Here is a 22,566-nt window from a genome sequence, read left to right as displayed (position 1 = left end):
GCATCCTGGGCTGTATTAGAAGGGATGTGGTTAGCAGGTCGAGAGAGGTTCTCCTCCCCCTCTACTCTGCCCTGGTGAGGCCGCATCTGGAATATTGTGTCCAGTTCTGGGCCCCTCAGTTCAAGAAGGACAGGGAACTGCTAGAGAGAGTCCAGCGCAGAGCCATGAAGATGATTAAGGGGTGGAACATCTCCCTTATGAGGAGAGGCTGAGGGAGCTGGGTCTCTTTAGCTTAGAGAAGAGGAGACTGAGGGGTGACTTCATTAATGTTTATAAATATGTAAAGGGCAAGTGTCAAGAGGATGGAGCCAGGCTCTTCTCAGTGACATCCCTTGACAGGACAAGGGGCAATGGGTGCAAGCTGGAACACAGGATGTTCTGCATAAATATGAGGAAAAACTTCTTTACGGTGAAGGTGACCGAACACTGGAACAGGCTGCCCAGAGAGGTTGTGGAGTCTCCTTCTCTGGAGACATTCAAAACCCTCCTGGGCGCGTTTCTGTGTGATATGGTCTAGGTAATCCTGCTCCGGCAGGGGGATTGGACTAGATGATCTTTCGAGGTCCCTTCCAATCCCTAACATTCTGTGATTCTGTGAACTGAGCTTTGCCTTTCAGACTGAAGCAAAAGTCTCCATTGCTCATAATGGACCTTGACTCTGAAACATGCAGTCAATAGATTAGTGTGGAAAATTTTGTGTGCTTCCTTTGACTTTCTGTCGGTATTTTCTCTATCCCAGAGAAAAGAAACCAAAACACTTTCTGTTATCTGTAGTAATAATTTTATTCCACACTTGTGAGGAGCTCAAGCACTGTTTATGTTGAAAAGCATTCCAAGACCTCAAAGACTTAAAATCTGACCACATGAGGATCAAAGGGCAGCAGGGGAAGAAGAACTGAGGCAAACCCCTGCCCCCAGTCTCACCCCAAACCCTTTTCCCAAATCATGTGGCAGAGTTAGTCAGATAAGTCTCATCTTGAGTCTCAGGTCGCAGCTTTCCCTTTTGCTAGTAAAAGGGTGTCTTTCAAAGGCTCAAACTATTTTCTGTAACTTGACTGATAATGGTGGCAGTAGCTGTGTCCTTAGCATGCTTTTTCTCTGGGACTCCAAATAGAATTGTCACCCATGCCAGTGGTGGAATCTTTTTGATAAAGATTGTTTTGCCACTCCAGCATGAGTTACTGACGCAGGTAAAAGCAGAGACTCTTTCTATGGTGCTTTTTTTTTTCAATTTGGAACATGTTCCTTTGAATGATTTTGGGTTTGGAAAGTCAAAGCAACACTTATGGAAGTTTTAAGATAGTTCTCAGTTTTCCTTTGTGCTTTGGTCATGTGGTTGCTTAGAATTCCCAGTTGTCTTGTGCTTTTTTTTTAGCAAGAGGTTTAGGGGGCTTCACATCTAATACCTCTGCTCTATGGTTTGCTGTGTGTTTGGGTATTGCAGATCTGTTAGAAGAAGCTGTGAGCTTTGTGCAAAACTGTGCATAGGGCAAGTCAGTCCTTTAGCCCATATGTGTATACAACTTTGAAGCAGTTGCTTGTTGCTACTTGAGAATCCTTGCTCTATAGAAAGCGGCACATCTGAGGAAAGGAATTATTCATAGTAAATTGATTAATTATTTGTCAAGATAAACTATCCAGTCCTGACAGATGCTGAGCAACTGTAGGTGGCCCTGGAAAGTGTGAATCCTTAGCCATCCATAGATAACACTCAGCCACAGCAGAGATGTGATCTTGAATAATTAACTAAAATGCCTGTATTTGTTTCTAGGCCATGAAGTTTAACAAAAAAAAAGAAAAGGGAAAGGAGGGACAGGAAACAAAAGGAGAAATGGTGGGATATGTGTGATTAATACAGATTTAACTTTGCTGTCTGTGATGACAGTATGTAGTGATGAAGTGGATGTGTTCTGTGATTTATTTTCTTCTACTTTAAAGTAGTGGAGCTCTAAAAATGACTAATGAACCTCCTTTCAAGGTTCATATCTATGACCTAATTGGTATGTGCAGGAATCTTGTCTTCCCCTTAACTGCAGCAGAAAGTTGCGGGCTGCTCATCCAAAGAGCGTTAGAGGCCAAAGCAGAGACCCTGGACAAGATCCAGCACAAATAACTGCATTCCAGTGAAAAAGGAATCAGATGTACAGTGCAGATGTAGTGTAATTGGCAGATGCTATTTACCATATGTTAATTGCAAGTTGTATTGTAAGTTATGATGTTGATTAATGCAATAATTACAGCAATTCCATGTAAGATGCTGAGCTGTTAAAAATAATTGTTCTGATAGAAGCTTTTTTTATCAGGGTACGATTGAAACCTTTTCTTTAGAACAAAGCCTTGTTAATGTGGATTGTTCATAACTTCAACTGATGCAAACTGGAATATATAGGACTAGTTTCCACAAAGAAGTTATTACCTAAGGAAGTGGCCTGTTGTACTTTTATGCTATGGAAGATAGTATGGTTTGTATGTTTGCACACTGTATTTTTGTGCTACATATATTGCAAGATGTATCGGTGTATAGTTATCATGAAACTCTACTGTAATTGCAGAACAGTTGAAGTTGCAAGGGACCTCTGGAGATTTTGTAGTCCACCCCACCTCTGCTCAAAGAGGATCAGCTAGAGTAGGTTGCCCATGCTTGTGTCCATTGGGTTTTGAGTACCTCTAAGGATGGAGACTCCATGATCTCTCTTTGTTGAACTTCATAATGTTCATGTTGGACTATTTCTTCAGCTAGTCGAGGTCCTTCTGAATAGCAGCACAACCATCTGATGTATCAAACACTCCTTCCAGTTTTGTATTGTCTGCAAACTTGCCAAGGATGGACTCTTCCATCATCCAGTTCATTAATGAAGATGTTACACAGTACTGATCCTAGTGTTGACCCTGGTGTACACCACTAGTGACTGGCCTCCCATCAGGTTTCGTAACACTGATCTCAACCCTCTGGACCTGACAATTCTTCCAGTTTTTAATCAATTTCTTTGTGTTTCTATGCATATATTATATGCTGAGACAAGTGTCAAAAGCCTTACTAAAGTTGAGATAAACAGCATCCACTGCTCTCCTAAACTCAAAATAATCTAAAAATATTGGACTAATTTGTCCATACTTGGAGTGTTACATCATCTTTAAATATAAATGAGTGTAACTGGGAGTAAAAATTAGGTTTTCTAAACTTGATTCTTTTCAGTCTTTGTTGAAGGTGATATACTTTTTTCAAAGAAATTTTCAAAGATTCAAGGTGCATAAATTCTATTAAACTTATGAGGCTTGGGCACTCAACTGTTATTTATGCCTTCACAAATCTGTATTTTGTGCCTTCCTAGAAACATGCATGTTGACCAAGCAAATTGTTGTCTGTCAGAACTCATTTTGGCGCTTGAGAGAAAGGCAAGGGTGGACTGTGATCTTGAACCTCTTCCAGGGTTCTGTGATCAAAGCTTCTCCATTAAGACCACTTTAGTACTATATATCCAAGTTTATTTAATAAAGGGCTGGTAACTGGTCACAGGAAGTTACAGTCAAGTTACTGATATGAACAACGTATCTTATAGATATCAGTGGAAAATAGCATTGCTCATTAGTCATGGTAACTAACAACCCATTAACATGATGATTTCTGTTTAAGAATATATTCTATCTCATTGTAAACTGTTTATGACTAGAACCCTGATTATTCTTAGTAGCTTGTTTATTAATGTTTAATGTTAGCATTATCTGTGTTTTGCTTTTTGTTACATTACTCTGCATGCAAAACGAAACTCCTTGATATTGAGAGTTTGTCTGTATTTACCCTGGTGAAGTAGTTTAGACTTGATGATCTTAAAGGTCTTTTCCAACCTCAATGATCCTATGATTTTATGAATAGTTACCCTGTTTTTGGTCTCCTATAAAATGTCTAATTACTTGATGCAGCCATCTGTAGCCATAAACAGGGACTGTTCTCTTAGTTACTAGGAGTGAATATTATAATACATAGAGCACCATACTCCCAGTGGGGATCCTAGTATACAAATGGAGCTCAGGTTATGTCTTGCAGACAAATTTCACTTATAATTTGGAGGCTAAAAATCAGTCTTTGGACTGTACAAAGGGTGTGACAAGGACTGAGCCTCTTATGTTGTATTGTCTATGTGGCGTTGGGTATTTCATAGTACAGGAAAGAGTAGGGGAAAACCGTTGCAAAAAAAGGATCAAAATGGTGTGCTCATTCTTCAGACCAATTCAGCAGGTACATTGCTGTAGTTCCTTTCTAGTACAGACTAGTCTCAGGATTTGTTCTTCTGGGAGACCAGCTGCAGCTATGGCCATGGTAGTTTGGATCGTTAAGGCTGAGCTGTGCTTCAGCTGTTTCTCATGCTCACATTCTTGAAACTACTTCTGTTAATGTAGCTGGGCTGGCCACCTTCATGTGGGACATATAAAGATATCCTAAAGGTAACAGAGCTAATAATCTGATTGCACTAATGAGCATGGTGGGGAGGTAGCAAAAAGTGCAGAGGCAGAAATCTCACATGACTTTTCTTTTAGCATATAGTCTTATTCTCAAAAACGTACTGAAAACCACACCGTTGGCACATGCTTGTGAGTACAAGAGTACTTGTCATGTGTCACCATGCTTCCCTTATACCACAGTGCTGAGGTTCCCCTTTGCATTTAAATTGGAAAGAAGCTGACTTTCTGTCTATGTTCTACAGTCCAGTAGTCACCCAGCACCATGTCATTATAACAAGTTTTTAAGCTGTACCAGCAGATATGAGGAAAGAAGTTCCTTTTTCTCTCCTTAGGAAAAAAAACCAAAACAAACCCCCAGCAAAATCCCACAGTACTTCACACAATCTAGCAAACAGCATGTATTGCTTTGAGAGATTGGTTTATATCAATTCTCTCAAAGTAGAAGGAACTCCATGTATGGGAAATCACCATGTTGAAGGAGAAGCTACATTGATTTACATCATCTTCAAAGCGTTTGGACTTCCAGTCACACTCTAAGCTGTCAAACTGAAATAACTATGTGTACCAAGGGCTTTGTAAGGGCTTAGCTTCATCTGTTCAGAATTGTACCTCTCACTGAAGTAGTGCAGCTTTCTCTTCCTAGAAGCAGCTGTTTGCATATCAGCCAAAGGCTGCAGTTGTAAAGGTAAGATTGAACTGGTGAAATTTTATGGGGGTGGGTTTTTTTTTTTTGCCTTTCTGCTTTAGCAAGAAATTTTACTTAGATGGTGTGGTCCATAATTACTTGGCTGTGGACATGTTATCAGGGAGGTGATGCGCGGGGCACCAGGAGAGGGTAAACAATGCTATGACTGCTATGTATGACCAAACCGTCTTTGTATTGAGTCAGGTATTTGAAAATGGTGCAAATCAATTGACAGAAAAGTGCACCTCTGAGAATGGCGTCATTTTTATGATTGTTTGTCCTAAAACTGGGGGACCTTGGTTTGCAATTGGTTGATCTGCTCATGAGTCTTAGGCCATGGACACGTCATGGAAGAGGTGCAAATAGTTCAAGAAGACTTGAGATTTCATGTCAGAGCGTAGATGTACATATCACATACCACTTCTGAATGCACTCAGGGAATATCTTCCTCTTTAAACAAATGAAGAAAGTAGATAAGTGGATGCTTTTTAAGCTTTGTGTCCTGATTTCAAGAATCTCAGTGGCACATGAGTAGAAAATTTTGATTACAGACAATTTTTCAGCTTTCTCATGAATGTCCGTCTGAAATTTTATTAGACTTACCTTGAAGTAAGAAGGTTGCACAGTTTGGGGGCTGATAAATCACAGTCTCTGCATTAACTATATAGAGATTTTTAACCATGTATGATCTTCACAGATGTTTGGTCAATTACCAAGCACAGGTGATCCTACTTGCAGTTCCAATAGGGCACTAAAGATATTGCTGCTGTTTTGTATGCTTAGAACAAGACAGTACTTGCGGCTTGTCTGAAACTTCCTCTCTTTTCTCCTTCTTCCTCCTGTTATTTTTAATGGTTTGTATGTCATTTATGGATGTATAAAGAGGCTCTTCAATCTGTGTGAAGTGTGTGCTTTGGTTCTGGCCCAAACAAGGAAGTCAACAGCAATTGAATTGCTATTTCTAGAGAGGACAGTGGTTTATCATCTTCTGCCACATTTGTCATTGCCCTCTCTTCCTTTTCAGAGCATACCAGTAAAAGAATTTGACAGAAACCAGTTTTGTGTTTCTAGGAAATGAAGCATTTGTTTCTTTCAGAGAAAGTTACACTTGCCCCACCCCTGTAAAGAAAACCAAATGGAAAAAAAAAAAAGCTGGTCCACTGTTTGACACAGCGGGAGGCCCCCATGTAAGGTCTTCATTCACAGAACATGTCTGTGACTGTACAAGTTATTTATTTTCCCTTTGTTACAATCAACCTATTGTAAAATGAGAACAGAAATTACTCCTTTCTTCATAGGTTTGTTGTGAGATTGAAAACTGTGAATCACTCACTATTGCAGTGGCAATCATAGGAATACCATAGACAGAAACAAAAAATTTACTGTGAATGAATGTTGACTAAAAGTGATTAGAGATATATTTGTGCTTGTGTATTGCAAGAAACCGTAGAAACTTAGCCAGAGGAAGACATAATGTATTACCTGAAGCCGTCCCTATGTGGAGTTTCAGCCATGTTCCTCTCATGCTGGGATACAGCTCTTTTAATTTCCCATAGATTTGCAGAGGGCAATGCCGTGTACGGAATTGGTGATTTGCTACTAGAAGGATCACTAAAGCTCCTGTCTCACTCTGGCATCCTGGATGGAAAATGCAAAGTAGCCAAACATTAACTGGGAGTCAGTCTGTGCCTAATGGGGCTGACGTAGCTGCCACTGGTGTCACCGGTACTCTGTCAGCTTTGTAGATCAGTGAAAGACTTCATTCTATGAGACTGCTAATCCAACATCACTTAGAAAACCTCACAATTACTTATTTGGTTGCCCCCTTCCCCTTTAAATTCAGCCTAGAAACAACTTATTGCTCAAATACAGAAGTGGGAGCGTACTATAGTTTTCACAGTCTTGCTGCCAGGTGATTGAATTTGACACTGTCGCACACAAGGCTAATTTCTGCAGTGTGGATCTGGCATTCCAGGCATTGCAGTGCAATAGTGAGGTCTATGGGAAAAAGTCGAGGAGCACTGTCTGGAGGAATTATGTTGGCCAGTCCAAATTCCAGCTGAGGAATCCCTAGATGATAATTATTTAGAAGGTTTCTGCTCTCTAGTGGGTAGAAGTCAAAATTAGAAAAATATCTGAGATGATGAATGGCTTGGAGGAGAACAATCTGATTGTTTTGATGAAAGCTGTTTTGTAGATCAAACTCAAAGCTACAACATTAACCATCTAACTTCTCAAACCCTCATTCTCTTTTTTTTAAAAATTTTCTTTGACTGTCTATTTTTAATCTGTTTTTGGAAAAATAGAGTGAGCTATGCTGCATGAAGTATTTGTTATCATAAGACTTTCTGTGCAGCCCTCCTATCTGACAGTAAATCAACACAGATTCCTTCTCTGTTGGTGTTTAGGCCTCTTTTCTAGATGCAAAATCCAAGCAATGCAGATCATCTGTCTTTTTGGTGTTTGTAGAGGGCACAAGTGCCACTGAGGATACTATAAATATAAAAGAATGTGATAATGTCTTGAATGTCACACCAGGCAGCTGCAACAAGCCCCAGCCTTAAGCTGGAGGAGACGTAAGAGTTGCTTTGGGCCTCTAGTGTAATGGACCTAGCTCAAGCCTACTGCTAATCTTGTACCTGCTAACCAGTTCTCAGGTTGGTCTCATCCCTCTGTGCCAACCATTGTCCCCATCTTTTTTTATCTTCTTTGATGCTTCTGTATCCCTGCTGCTCCTCCTCTGTTTTAAACATTGTCTTTCCCATAGCTTAATTTCCATGTCCCCTTTTCTTCCCCGTGTTGTGTGTTTTTTTAATCTAAAGCACAGGGCAGACATTTCTATAGCTACTCCTTCTGTCAGCTTCTTTCACTCAACCACCAGTGGTAATGTTATTTCTAGTCTGCATAAAGTAGATGCAAGTTGTGATAGGTAGGGTGTTCTAATAAGTTTAAAAGCATTGGGACTGTAGAGACCAGAGTTCCTCTCTCTGACTTGTATCAAAACAAATGATAAACTGGTGCTAACTTCATGTCGTTGTCATGATGTGACATTTATTCTGATGGTGTAGGCTTCTACCATTTCAGATAAATAGTTGCTCTCTGAACTGGGAAAAGTCATAACTTGGCATCCATTGAATGGATGAAGCTAGGCATCATTTCATGTATGAACTACTTCATTGCTAGATTTTCAACAGGACCAGGAAAGGAAGATGGAGTATATTCAAATGGGAATGTTCTTTGAACTGTGGTTTTGTATATTACGTGGTAGGAGAAATTAGTGGAGTGGGAGACTATTGTTTAGTTTTGTATATTTCTACAACTCAAAGATCAAGGAAATCCTGAGGCTGACAGAGGGTTCTATTTTAAAATAAGAAATACATAAGATTCAAGTGTCAGTCTTCTTGAATTCCACTTAGTGAATTAATCCTGATGTCTATATGACACTTTGCTGTTTATTAGTCTAACGTGACCCTTATAGAAAGATTGCTTTGGACAAATGGCATCAAGACATAAAAGTAATAACCTCTCCCTGAGTGTTGTTAACAATGAGAGCTGACAATAGACAACACCAACTAGTTTCTCATGAGAAACAAAGAAATATCAAAGGGCTGTAAATAGATTCCATTTTCTGTTTGCCAGATGAAGATGGGACATGTGGATGGTCTTAAATATTTTGTCCATTTTGGCACATGCTTGCATTTTCAGTGGCCTAGCTTCTTGGTCTGAGTTTTAAAAGACAAAACAGTGCTATTATCATATGACAAGAGGATCTCAGCCTTTTAAAACACAACAGGATAATTGACTTATTCTTCACTGATATGACTCTCTTCTGAATAAAAGGCTGATGGCATTTCTGAGTGACTTTATTACAACTCTTTCCTGCTAGAGAGGATCTCGTCTTCCATTTGTATTTTTGAGTTTCACTTTGGTTTCTCTGTCCTCCTCAGTATTTGTGTGATTGTACGTATCTCCCTGCCATTATACAGGCAATGGAACAAACCTCCCAAGGCTTCTGCTTTGTTTTGGGTTTTAGATTGAGCTGTTACAGATCTTGAAGAAACACAAAAATACTGTGGGAAGGGTAGTAGAATAGTCTTCAGTAGTCACAATTAGGATGTTCCTGTTTTGGTAGTCAAATAGTCACCCTGTCTGGAAAAGGAAGAGTTTAACTGAGAAGCCTCTCTAATTTCTCTATTTTCATGTAACCCTTAGACTCAAGCAGCAAGTGACCATCTGAAAGATAAAACCATCCCTTCAATCATGTTTAATTCAACTAAATTCTATTCTTACATGGAAATCAGTGTAAAACTCAAGGAGGCTGAAGCGTAGCATGTTTAGGTTCTGCCAGTGCCAAGCTATTCTGCCCCTGCCCTGCCCCTTTCTCATATTTTCTGGTGCTGAATCCAATTCTGTATTGCCACAAAAGAGAATTAATGTTCACAGAATTAGTTTCAGCTCTGCTTCAGTGCTTAATTACCCAGAAAAGTCATTCTTTATTGTGTACTGTTGGTCACTAAGCTGTTGAATTATTTACATTTGGTTGGGATGAGGAATAACATTTGAGTTCCAAAGGCTTTTTAATGTTTGTTTTTTTATTGTTTTTTTTTTTATATGGTTTGGGCAACAATGACTTGAACTCTCACTAGTTGCAGCAACATTTCTTTGTGAGCCAATGTCCTTGAGACAAAACAAATACATTGCTTTGCCTAATGCGGTTTTCTTTCCTCTTCCAACAAATATGCAAAGCATAAAGAAAAATGTTTTGCAACCCAGTATCCTCTTTCTCCTGTGCTTACTGTTGCATTGCAAATAATATGCGTTATGCTATTTAGTTAGCTGACGTTATGTTCTGTGGTCAACCACAAATTTTCTCTGAAGTCAATGGAAGATTCAGATACTAGAGGAATCTGGATGTGAGTCAGCAGATACTGACCAGAGCTGGGTGAAAAACTATTTCTGTCTTTATGTTTTCACAAATTCAGAATCTTTCTGGAAGTGTAATGGGATGCATAGAAAGACCTCGTAAGGTAGAAAAGCAGAGAGACACTTTCAGTCTAATCCATTGGCTAGGTCTTCTTGCAAGATTGAAGGTTTAAATACCACCCTGTGCAGCTGGGATGAAGGATGAGTCTTTCTCTTGTGAACATGTGGGTGCATTGACCACCCTGTACTGCACTGTTCCTGTTCAGGTTTCTTTCTTTTTAGAGCTGCTCTGCACTGAATAAATAATTAATTATTCTATTCCCTTTGTCAGTGGACTTTTTTAATGCAAACTAGAATGACTCCAGATAGATGCAAGCAAGTCCTACTCCAGAACAGCCCTTAGGCTAGTGACTTGCTGTGCATGATGGTGCTTATCTGAGATGCAGGAGGTATATGCGAGTATTTTTACTTCACCTGAATTGTCTTTTGTCACCAGTCAGCTCAATGACTAATCATTAGATCTTTCTTTGATTCAACCAGAACTGATACCTTTACTCAGTTGAAGACAGATATTTCTATAGAAAATTTCAATTTCATTGATCTGTTTTGGGGGACGATTACCCCATCAACTCCTACGTCTTTTATCCGAAAAATTGCAATTGCCTCTAGTTATGTATTTCGTATGAATGATGGCCTAAACCACCTTAAACAAAATGTAAATAACTAGTAAAGCAGATAGGGAGGGAGAAAGTAAAAGTTGATGAAGCAAGATGAGATTTTGAAATGTGATGTGGAAGCAGAGTGGAGAATCAATTGCGATAAGGCTGGTCTGTGGCCAAGACCTTGGTAGCAGAAAGATTATCTGAGGTCAGGCATAATAAAAGCATGAAAAAAAAGAATAAAACACATGAATGAAAAACATAGGGGAGGGAGGCTAATGAGGCAGTCAGCCTTTAAAAGTAGTTAACCTTTGAGTCCTTGGAATGTATGAAAAGCCCGAACTGAGTCTTTGGATTCTTTGGGTTTTCTCTGCTAGTGACTTCACACCCCTGTTTGTGAAGTAAGGACTGCAAAGAAACAGTGTAAGACCTTTAGTGTCTTGGACACAAGTAAATTCTATAAAAAACAGGACAAACCCCTATCCAGGCAAGAATAAAAGCTGCTTTAGTATTTGATTGAAGAGAAGCAAGGCTGAACTTGGAAGGGTTAACATGGCTCTGCTGAAACCTTCATTAAAAGGGCTGTCCAAAGAGGGCCTTTATCACTTACACACGTGCAGTCTCAGGCAGTGCAGCCATGCATACTTGTATAGCTAGCAAGGAGGTCAGCAGTGAAGATGAAATAATTAACAAAGTTAAAATGGTAGTCTCTAACTATTTTTAATCAAGGAGGTACTCATGTGAGAGAAAGAGAATGCCTTAAAAATAGGTGGCTCTTTGTGGTACTGCATACTGACCTAAATTTTATGACCACATTTTTTCTGCAAAATCTATAAATACTTTTTTTGGGGGTGAAAAGGGAGGGAGAAGAGGGGAGGGAGGTTAGGAGGGGAATGAGAATGAAGTAAAACAAAATTCCTTTTTTTTTTTTCTTTTTAAATGGAATGCTAACCAATCCCTTGGCAAGAAAACCCATGTTTATTTTTAATTAAAAAATAACATAGCTGGGTTGACTTCAGTTTTCCCAGCTGCTATTCTTCCATCACAACAGCTCTCTGGTCTCTTTTCCCTTGCTAATTTCTTTCATCATTTGCACTTAGCTTGTATGTGTTACATGGATTTTATGTAATATTTCCTACCATTGAAAGCAAGGCTAACAGTCTAAACAAGTAGCTGGGGCCCAGTCATCTAGATACTCATCTACAGTACCTGAGCATGCCCTTCCTTTTGGAAAAGTAATAGGTGTGACCAGGATAACTTTTTTTTATGTGCACATTCTTTGCTGTTTATGTGGCTGCCAAGCATGGAGAGATTTAAACTGCATATTGAATTTATGAGTTGTAGTTCATTAAAATAAATGGAGTGGGTTTGGCAAAGCTCAGGTATCACTGAGCACACAGGTAGCCTTTGAAGGTTGACAAGCAGCCTTGGTGGTTTTTCTTTAGATGATCAATTGCAAAATGCCAGTTTTTGTGTTTGCACATTAGTTGAATAGTCAGAAAACAGACATGCTTGCCATGCCTTGTCCAGCAACTTCATTTCCTCTGTCTGTGGGGCAGAACAGGAAGGAGTCAGTGTGATGATCCATTTCTCAGCATGTCGTGACAGAGCTGATTACTTATATAGTGGAGAAGATGGTGCCCATCTGTAACAATCAATCTGGTTTCCTGAGTGGACTAAAATTTAAATTTTTGTGTGGACATTTAGAGGCCCTTGAGTATTCAAGAGTATCTGGTACTTTCTGCAGGCATTTTTAAGCTAACTGAAGTTGAGATAGTAATGCTGTAGCCTTAAAGGTTCGTGTACCAGTCATCCATACTAAACATTGCCATCAGCAGTGGGAGCTGACAGCACCAAAACTACAGCTATTCCCAGACAGAAATGTAGTAGCTAGAATAAAAGTAGTGGTTTGTTGGGTCACTGGAACCAGACCATGGAAGAAGATATAACTATATGTATTAATCACCAGTAATGTTACTATTGGGACAGTCTTTGCAATGCATGATTTGCAAGCTTTCAATATATAATGTAGCCACTTTAAAAACCAGTTATTTGCACTGGTTATTCCTGAATAAGTTGCAGCATTCTAGTATACTGTGAAAATACTGTGTATTTTTCTTCTGTGGAAGTTTAGCTCTGCTCATCCTGCCTCAGTTAGAAGCCAGAAAGGCAAGGACAAATGCATATGAACTATTATAATCTAAAGAAATGTTATTCAAGCATTTTTAAGGCCCAAAAAGGATTTGAGAGAGATTGCAGGTTTCTGGAAAAAGTTCTATGCTGACTCTTATGTTATCTCTCAAGAAGTATACAACATTCCCTTGTTGTATACTTCTTCAGAAATGCATAAACAAGCGAAATATAGATAAGTTGGTATATGCCAGTCTAGGCTAAGGTGGATCTATCATAATACATGGAATAGTTAACATCTGTTGTGATGCTACTATGAGCCTTACGATGTTTGTTCTGAGAGTTCTTAAGAAATGATTCAAGACTTCTCATTAATTTCTGATTTCTAACTCATAGTATTTTTAAATATTTTCCCTGATCCAAAATGACCATGGTGGGACTGAACACATATGTTACTTAGGAAAAGGTGCTTGCCATGTTAACATTTCATAGGTGATAAAGTTTGCTGTCGTGGTGAACTATGGGATCAGGACAAGAAACTGAGAGGCAGCAGATATCAGGAGGCTAACAATAAGGAGTAGGAAGCAGGGCAATAGGATCTGGGGCAAGAAATTGGTTAAAGTCTGGTGTAGAAAGAATGTGAGCAGGAGCAAGCAACAAAGAAGCTGGAGAACAGTATAGTGGGACAGGCACAATGGATACGAAAGCAGGAGAACAGTGGGAAAAATATGGGGCAAGAAACTGAAGATATGATGCAAATGAGGTGCCTGAAAATTGCTGGGAAGAAGTCACTGTATCTGAATTACTCTGTTATCCTGCCTGAGAAAGGTGACTGAGAGAGATGGAATAAGTGGGAAGAATTACCTTTTTTTCTTCTTCCATTTCACAGTTTCTGGGAGACGGTTCACCAAATTGGCAGGTGCTTCCTGTGTGAACTGGGATGCTGTGGTCCTTCCCTTGCTTTTGCAATGGAGCAGCATTTGCTTATTTCCACTTTCTTGTTTTGGGGCATGTAATGCTTTACACCTTCTGAAAGATGGTTTACTCGGGTTAGTACTTAAAGATTTGACAATAATCAAATAAAAGGCAGTGCTTGTGGTCAATTTAATAATTTGTCTCAAGTCCTTATAAGAGATTAGAGCAGTGAAATCGTGTTTTGGACTGAGTGTCACTAGGGGAACACCAGAAGATTATCTTAGTAGGAAGGCGGTATGAATTGGAAATCTAAAAGGAAAAGATATTCAGAACAAACCTGAAATATATCCCGAAGCAAAGAAAGTGGAACCAAATGTTCCCCTCCACGAAGTTTGAGAACATTCATTCTTAGAATTTCATTTTGGCTTATTATAGAAATGTTCCGCAAGGACTAACCTAGAAAACTTGATTCAAACCTTCTTCACCCAGGGGAGGAGGGTGTTCTCCAGGGACTTTCTGCTATCTCATCTCCACAGCAAAAACCCATGCGAAGGGAAGCCACAGAAGAGGTTCACATGAACCCTCCCTGCTGAGGGAATGCCTTCATTTGAACAAAGCTCTTTTCTAAACTGCTTTATGTTTGTGGGAGCTGTGAGTTCCAGGATCCACAAATAGTAACTTTTAGTGGTGGCACTAATCCTGTCAATCAAAATTCTTCTCAGAAACCCCATTAATTAAACTTCCCTGAAAAGGATACAGCTCACAGAATTTTTCCTACAGCTCCCTCTCTCCTGACACCCATCCCAGCAGTGTGTTTACGTTCAATAACTGAAGAAGACACAGGAGAGGAGAAAATCAGAGCTTTCACAAAAGACAGCCTTTTTTTTTGTTATTAAAGACTTATCTTAGCTGCCCTACTCTGCTTGTTTTGAGCAAATTCTTTCATTTGCCGTGTTGAATGATGCTAGCAGCTGTCAAAATATGCTTTAAAGCAACCAGTTTCCATTTGCTGTCTTTTGCAAGCAACTATTTTCTGAATTATTATGCAGTATTCTTTATGGACTTATTAATAATTTGGATTGGAGTTCTAAGCTTCCTGTAACCATTTTCTGAAAGGGACAATGAATTTGCAAGGCATTTGGGACTTCTTATTAGCAGTAAATTGTTTCCCTCAGTAGCATGTTCTTTGCAGCCATGCCTGTATCCACTGCTGGTGATGAAGGGGAGCTTATGTTCAATCTCCAGATGATCAAAAAGGGATATGGCAAGCTTTGGTTTTTAAATTTTAAAATGTTTGATCTTCCAAATCACAATTTGAAAGGGGAAAACCCTTCTTGAATTGTCTTTTCCTTGCTGTGCGTGTTGTTGCTCTGTTGGGGAGATAGCCATTTGTCCTTATGTAAACTTACTTTGGAACAGGCTTGGACTGTTCTTGCTGCCACTGATGTCCATGTGAGAACAGCAGACCCTGCGTGGAGCAAGTGAAGAACACAACCCTCTGTTTATTCCTGTGGGCAGTAACTGCTGATCAAAGCAGGAAGAGATGTGGAGTCTGGTTTTTTGCTAATGTGAAAGCCACTGCTGTGTGGTTAGCAAATGGTTTCTGCTTAGTAGCATGAATGTGGCCAAAGAAGGAAGCAAGTGCTATATTTGCATCACTGAGGATGATGTTTCAGCCCACATCTGCTCAGATGGACACATACTTTGCTTATTTGTTAGCCTCTACTTTCAAGAATAACCACACAAAGATCTTGCAATGTACTTCCACTCGGTATGAGCTGTATCTAGTCCTCCTTTTGATTGTGTTGAACCTCAGGAAGGAGTTAATTTTCTTTCCTGTCTCATGCCAAGATGTGCAGAATGAAAGCCTGTATGTAGGGCAGTCATTGTATCCAAAAGATGTTCGCTTCTATTGAGGGAGTATCATTGCGCATGTGAGAGGAGTGACTGTTCTCCAAAGTATTAGGGTGCTCTGCTGCTAAGGTCAGTGTAAGGATAAACTGGCATTTTAAGATGGTGGAGAAAAAATATGCCATTTTCTGGAACTTTGTAGGTCAGATGAGTTGCTGTTTAAAAGGATATTAGCAGCCTGGCTGAAGGGAAGATACAGATCTTTCTCCACAGACTTCCTCACATAATGTGTATGGCTGTCTGGCATTATTTTAAAGACCAATCATGATTACAAGCTCTGATTCAAATTTGTAATTAAGAACATCCACTGAGCAGCTTAGTACATGGGATGGGGTGTGCTCAGAACCATTCTGTGTACTACTATACCCGTGGCATTGGGAGTGGATCAGAAGTGAGGTCCAGTGGGCCTCCAAGAAGTTGAACTGCAAAGGGTGGGTTGGAGAAGGATGTCTTTCTTTCCAGATTTTCAGATCTTCAGTATATTCTGCGGCTGGACTGGAAGAGGCACTGCTGATGGCATGCCTATTCTCTCCCTGACTCTTTAGCTCTCAACCCTGAACACATCTGGATTGTCAGGACTATCAGCGCTGTATGTAATGCAGCCTGCGTTGTCCAACCAGAAAATATGATGGGGTGGGAAACTTTTTCCTACAGCTCACGTTCTCCCTACGATTCTGTACTTATTGATACTTTTCTGCATCACTGAAATCCTCTTCAGATGAGACCACAGAAAGATGAAGCTGTAATGGTCTGAGTGCTTCATAACATTTGAAAACTAACAATGGTATATACATGTAGCTACATGTTTGAAAGATGAAAATATTTCCTTGAAGACCTGTGGGCTGTGCCTTAATGGTCATTCTTGATCTGAGATTAAGATAGCACTTGAATGCTTTCTATAATAATATATTAACATATATAACATAGTCTTATATTAAGGTAGAGAGTAGCTATTAGATCAGAGATTTCTAATGTGTAGCTTCATCCCTCTTGTACCTGGATAATAAACCCTTTGGGAGTAAGAACTACCTTTTTGTCCTACTCTGTATAGCACCCAGAAAACTGGGGCTTGGTGATACTACTGCGCTTCTAACACTGACAGTCCTAACACTGATAGAAAAATTGATAACTAGGAAATGGCTGCAGCCTCTGGGAAGTAGAGCTCAGGTACAGCAAACTGTCCATGTTAAGCAGAGGACATAAATGTGTGCTTAGCCTGAAATCAATGGTCTTTGACTATGTTTTTTAAATTATACTCTAACTTAAGTGTATTGCTGCATGAGAGGTGTTTTTATTTACTTTGAATGCTGGTGTTTTGTACTGATAAGCTGCTTGTAAGCAATTGGGCGAGCAGTTCACATGAGACAACGCACCTCCCCTTTTTAGGTCACCCTAGAAAACAAATTCCTTGGGTACCTGTTTAGATAGTAAGGGATGAGTTTGAGGCTTCCTGTTCACCTCTTCTGTTGGCAACACTTGTTTGCCAAACACTGTAATGAAAAGCCTTCTTTGTGCACATAGCACATCTGAGGAAAAGTTGAAAAGTTTTATTTAAGTGGTCCCTCTGTAATGTCTTCATAAGTAAATAAAATACATGGCAACCCTGACAACATAAAAATCAAAAGGAGAAAAGGAGATCTGGAAGAAGTGGGTTAACAAAGAAATACTTCACCTAATCATTTTTTAAAAAGGTGGTTTCCTGCTCTCATTTTCATGACTCGAGGGGGAAAAAATAATTTGCACAGAGCCAATACTGAAATCTATGGGTAAAAATTCCTAGCTGTAGCTGGAATCAGATTCAAGTTTAACAGCCACTCTATGGCTGTCACACTCTGTGACTACGGGAGGGAGGAGGGATGACAACAAAAGAGATGGAACCAGACTCTTCTCAATGGTACCCAGTTGAACGGACATGAGCAAGGGACACAAACTGAAATACAGAAAATTCCATTTAAATGTAGGGAAAAACTTCACTGCTGTAAGTGATCAACACTGGAACATATTTCCCAGGGAGGCTGTGGAGTCTCCATCCTTGGAGATATTCAAACCCCAACTGGACATGATCCTGGACAGCCTGCTTTGAGCAGGAAATTGGACTAGATGATCTCCAGAGGTGCATTCCAACCTGAACTATTCTGTGATTCTGTGAAATGATTTGCTGTTTTTAGAGATTGGAGGAGGAGTCCTTTTATCTAATAGATTACTAACTCAGAACCCAGTAGGTAAACTTACCTCCTTTGTCCAAAAGAACTGTAAAGTGTACTCTACAGCTATTCTTTATGGTGCTCCTGCTCTCTCCTACTGATGTTACTTCACTTTCCTAAATGATTAAATATGTAATTGGGACTGAAAACCAGGTGTGCTATTTCCAAAACAGCTTCTTAACCACCTTGCTGTTGGATAATTTGGGATTGCTCCATTATAAGTGATGCAATGAAGAATACTTCCTATGTGCATACCACACCTAACTGTGCATTAGGTGAGTGAGCCTTCAGCTGGGACGTGCCATAGCTGAGTCCTAGTGTCAGTCTGAAGGTTTAATTACTTGTCCAAAATGAACTATATCTTGACATAGCACATAATTAAGTTGTGGGACTCTCTGTTACAAGATTTTGCTGAGTGTTGGCAGCTACTGGAAATAAGAATGGAAAAAAGCTGCCATGGAGACCAGTAAATACACAAATTCCACCTTTGATTCAGGCACTCTGGAAGTGACAAGCTGTGTAGAGTATTTGTGGGAAGCATCATTATATGCTTTCCCTGTTCTTATGTTCTACCCTAAACATCTGATATTGGCCACTGGCAAAGACAGGATACGGAGTTAGCTGGACCTTTAGTCTAGTGTGCTACAGTTCCCCTTATACTCTTAGCACCAGCACCAGTAGGAAAGGATGTGGAAGAACATCCTAGTCCTAGAGTGTCCTTTGGAAGATGTAAGCTAGAATCCATGCAGGAAGAGATGAGATATGAACCCTGTCACAGCCCTAGCTGGTGAGCTATTGGATAAAATGGAGCACCTGCAGCACATAGTTTTGGTAACTGGGCTCCTTATTTCCATTCAAAGCTACCTGGTATAATGGAACCAAATTCATTAACAGAGTAGACGGGAGTGAAACCATGCTTTTCTTTGTGTGTGTGTGCATATACTTTTAATCAAAAAAACACATTTAAATGTCACAAGTCAACTTCTGAATGACCTTGGATGTGATTTGGTTTCCCTAGTTTCTGTACTCAAGATAGTAACGACTTCCTCATTTCTTAAGCCGCAAAGTACTTCCGATAAAGGCATTTTCAAGAACTTCTGATAAAAGCATTTCTGTTATTAAAATTGCATTTATTGGATGCTGACCTATGTTAGCTGAGAATCTAGTACCTACGTTAGCTGGAAATTGAGTTCGACTGGGCGCTTGAATGTGCAGTGCCGGGTGTGTGCCTGGGTCTGCCATGCTGTTAATACCATTGCGTGCATGAGAGAAGAACATGAACCCAGTGTTTATGGTCAGGGGAATGTGGACTGAAGAATCCTTAAAAATTGTGCCAATTTTACCAGTGAAGATTACAGCCCCAAATGTGTCCAAACCCTAGTGAAGTTTCTTGGATTGGAGGGTTTAGATTTATGGAGTCTGGTTTTCAACCTGGACCTGAATTTCCTTCATGCTTAAGTTGTATGGAAATTTCCTGTTTGTTAAATTGTTCTTAGTCCTTCATAGTCAGCTCCCAATGGAATTGTGGTGTGATAGAGGTTCTTTTGGATAGCAAATAGTGAGAGAGCATATTTCGGTCATTTTATTGATATTACAAATTATGTTGAGCTCAATTCAGAAAAATGTTGCTTTAGGACAAAGCAAATACAAGGAGAATAGCAGAAGAGGGCTTTGTGACTGTGGGAAAGAAACGGAAAATCTTTTGGGGGTTGTCTGAATTTAAAAGTAATTCTTGAAGAGATTGAAAGAGAGCAAATGGACTGAAGCAGAAAAAGAATTTTAGACCCAGGATCCTCCTAATGTATGATCTGAATGTCATGTAGTTATGCCTGCTGAGAGTCAAGTGGGGCACACTAAACAACAGAAATGGGCAAAGTCAGCTTTTCAAGTTAGTGAAAAAGTTTGAATTAGTTCAATGACCTGTAAGGACCTTCATGCTATTCATGAGTTGGAACCCTGTGGACTGATAGAGCCCAGCCTGCTCTCGCGGTACGCAGGAGTAACCAGTGAGAGGAAGATGACTTGAAACCCTTGGTTGCTCTTTTCAGACCTTGATGATTAAGGATGTCCTCTTACATTGCTCTTTTCTGCAATGTGGTATATGCTTAGTAACGCTAAGCATCAAAAGGGGATTGAGATCTCTTTTGAATCTAATACTGACACTTCTAATGGAATGGATCAAAATCTTGGCTTTGGCCACCCCAAAGTTTTCAATAATACAAATCACTGACAGTTGTCTATAAAACCTAGAGACCAGACTGTAAAAATGTTTTTGAAATTGCTGAATAGTCATTTACATGAAGAGTCCTCAAAAGTCTGAGAGTTTCCAGTCAATAACCAGAAATTAATACAAATACCAGCCCCCCACTATGATCTTAAATTACTGCAAATAGGCTTCAGTGATTTTTAAATAATCCATTTCCTCTTTTGGCAGCAGGATGTTCTGTATGAAGGTCCTTGGGTCTAAAGAGAATGGACCATGCGAGGCTCTCTGAAGAAAGCTTACGGTTTTTATTTTCACCCTGGTGGGTCTGTATACTACCAAGTGGTAGCTGAATGCAGAGTGAGTCTTCAGGGAAAAAAATACCCCATTTCAACAAATTTTGTTCTTACTGTATTTCCTGGTATCCATTACAAGTTTCTACTAGATCATCCACAAATTGTTGTACTGTCTTTATATAAGGGTGGCAGCTCATTTATTCTGCTCTCTGAATTGACATTTATAGAATTGTTGTCATGCCAGGTGAGAGCCAAGGGTCCATCTAGGTTAGTGTCCTATCTCTGACGGAGACACTGAGACAGTCACTTACTGTAAAGCAAGCGAAAGCAGATGAGTGTGGAATGGCTTTTCCTTTTATGTCCTCTCCCGTAGTCTGTCATTCTTTGCTTTGGGACTTTCTAAGCTAGAGGTCATAACCAGACTATCATATCTCATAGCTGATGAAACTGTCCTCCATGATATTTTTTTAATTCCTTCTTGAATCATAGTTCTTGTACAACAATAAACAATATTTACTGGTTAAAAACCATTCAGGACCTTTCTCATATCCTGCCTCAATCATCCCTCTTTTTCAAATGGAAGAGTAGTACTCTAGATAGCCTCCTAGATGGGAACTGTGCCAGCGCTCTGATCATTATTGGTGTCCCTTCCTGGAGCCCTTCTTGAGAAAGGGTAGCCAGAACTTCATGTAAAATGGAAAACATGGATATACCATATATCTACATGTGTGACCTAGATAGAACCTACATTTTTCCCTAATGATTCTTAACTTGCCTTTTGACAACTGCTGGCTAATCAGCTAATATTTTCAGAGACCTCTTTCTCAGACTCCAAGATGTGTTTGCTGAGTGTTATTGGCTCATATAGAGTTGTGTGTTGTCTGTGTGTATACAGATACGATTTTTCCCCTGTACCTTTACTTATGAACACTGAATTCAGTCTGCTCATAGAAATTCACTACTACGAACTCTTTCCTCAGTTCTTTGTATTGACTTTAGATTTTATTATAGTAAGTAGTTTTGTATCATCTACAGACTTTGTCTTCTCACTGTTCATCTGCTTTTGCAGAGTGATTTTATGAATACATTGAATACTACTGATCTCAGCATAGATCCTTAGTGAGGTATGCTGGAAATCTTGCTCTGTTGTGAAAACTCACCGCTGGTCTGATGCTTTGCTTCATCTCTTACTAATCACAAGAGAATGTTCAGCTTAGCCTGTGCCAGCTTCACTTAAAGAGGTTTTAGTGAGTAACTTTGAGACATTTTGGGAAATCAGTCTGCTTTGTCAAACTCTGATTTATAGAGTTGTTGATAGTGGGTTTTGATGGTCTCTTGCAAAATTTTTCTATTTTATTGCATAGTTTAAAAAACCTTTTGTCGGGGTGTTGTTAAAGAAGATTTTACCAAAGAAAAATGAAGAGGATGCAATAATCATGCCATTGCTAAACAATGTTCTTTATTTTCTATTTCTGTACAGTGATCACCTCTATTTTCTGGAGTCGTCATTCTGAATTCATCAGCAGCTGGTTTGTTACTGAAAAGCTCAGAATATTTCCTCTGATTGCCTTCCTGTGAGTATGACCAAAGTAGTTACCTCAGATTTCCTTGCCTGTGGTATTCAGAAGTTTTTTCCATATTGTGTTTGTTTGTTTTTTTTTTGTAATGAGGCTTTTATATTGGCTTCCCCCCCCCGCCCCCGTGTGCTTGCTTGCTTCTTTGGGTGTGATCCCAATCCCTCTGAAAATCAGTGGACAGCCCTGCAGTCAGACCTTTGATTCCTATTCCCCTGGAACCACTGTCATCAGAGATTACTTTCTTCAGAACTGATAGTAGTTTAAAGGATTTTATCTTCAAATAAAAATCTTTGAATTTTACAGTAATAAATTTGTGGGAATATGGCCATTCTTTCAATAGCTACATTTATTTCTCTGCTGGATTTCAGCAAGTTTTTGCTTGCAACGGTAGTCTTAAATCATATTTACTTGTGTTAAGATCATGTGCTGATGTGTTACTGTCCTGTTGTGTCATCTTTTTAGAGCAAGCAGACCCCGAGGAGTCTGTGAGAGTCCAAGTAACTGTATTTACTGACTATTTACAATGTGTAAGACTTAGACATTTTTTACAAAGCTTATTCTTTTACTGCCAGAACAAGTGAGGGCTCACAAACCATTTAAAG

At 39.5% G+C, this 22,566-nt stretch overlaps 1 protein-coding gene across 5 annotated transcripts in view; it reads left to right on the top strand.

The window, feature by feature from the left end:
• The window catches only part of CALD1 (caldesmon 1), a 202,147-nt gene that overhangs the window by 57,457 nt on the left and 122,124 nt on the right, over positions 1–22,566 (top strand). For all 5 annotated transcript variants that reach the window (XM_068400509.1, XM_068400504.1, XM_068400507.1 and 2 more), the window contains exon 2: positions 21,868–21,961. The gene's annotated coding sequence lies outside the window, so the exon portion shown is untranslated. The remainder of the gene's footprint in view (positions 1–21,867; positions 21,962–22,566) is intronic.

This window comes from Nyctibius grandis, chromosome 5, assembly GCF_013368605.1.
Source record: "Nyctibius grandis isolate bNycGra1 chromosome 5, bNycGra1.pri, whole genome shotgun sequence".
Taxonomy (NCBI): Eukaryota; Metazoa; Chordata; class Aves; order Nyctibiiformes; family Nyctibiidae; genus Nyctibius; species Nyctibius grandis.
This window is presented reverse-complemented; position numbering and strand designations above follow the sequence as displayed.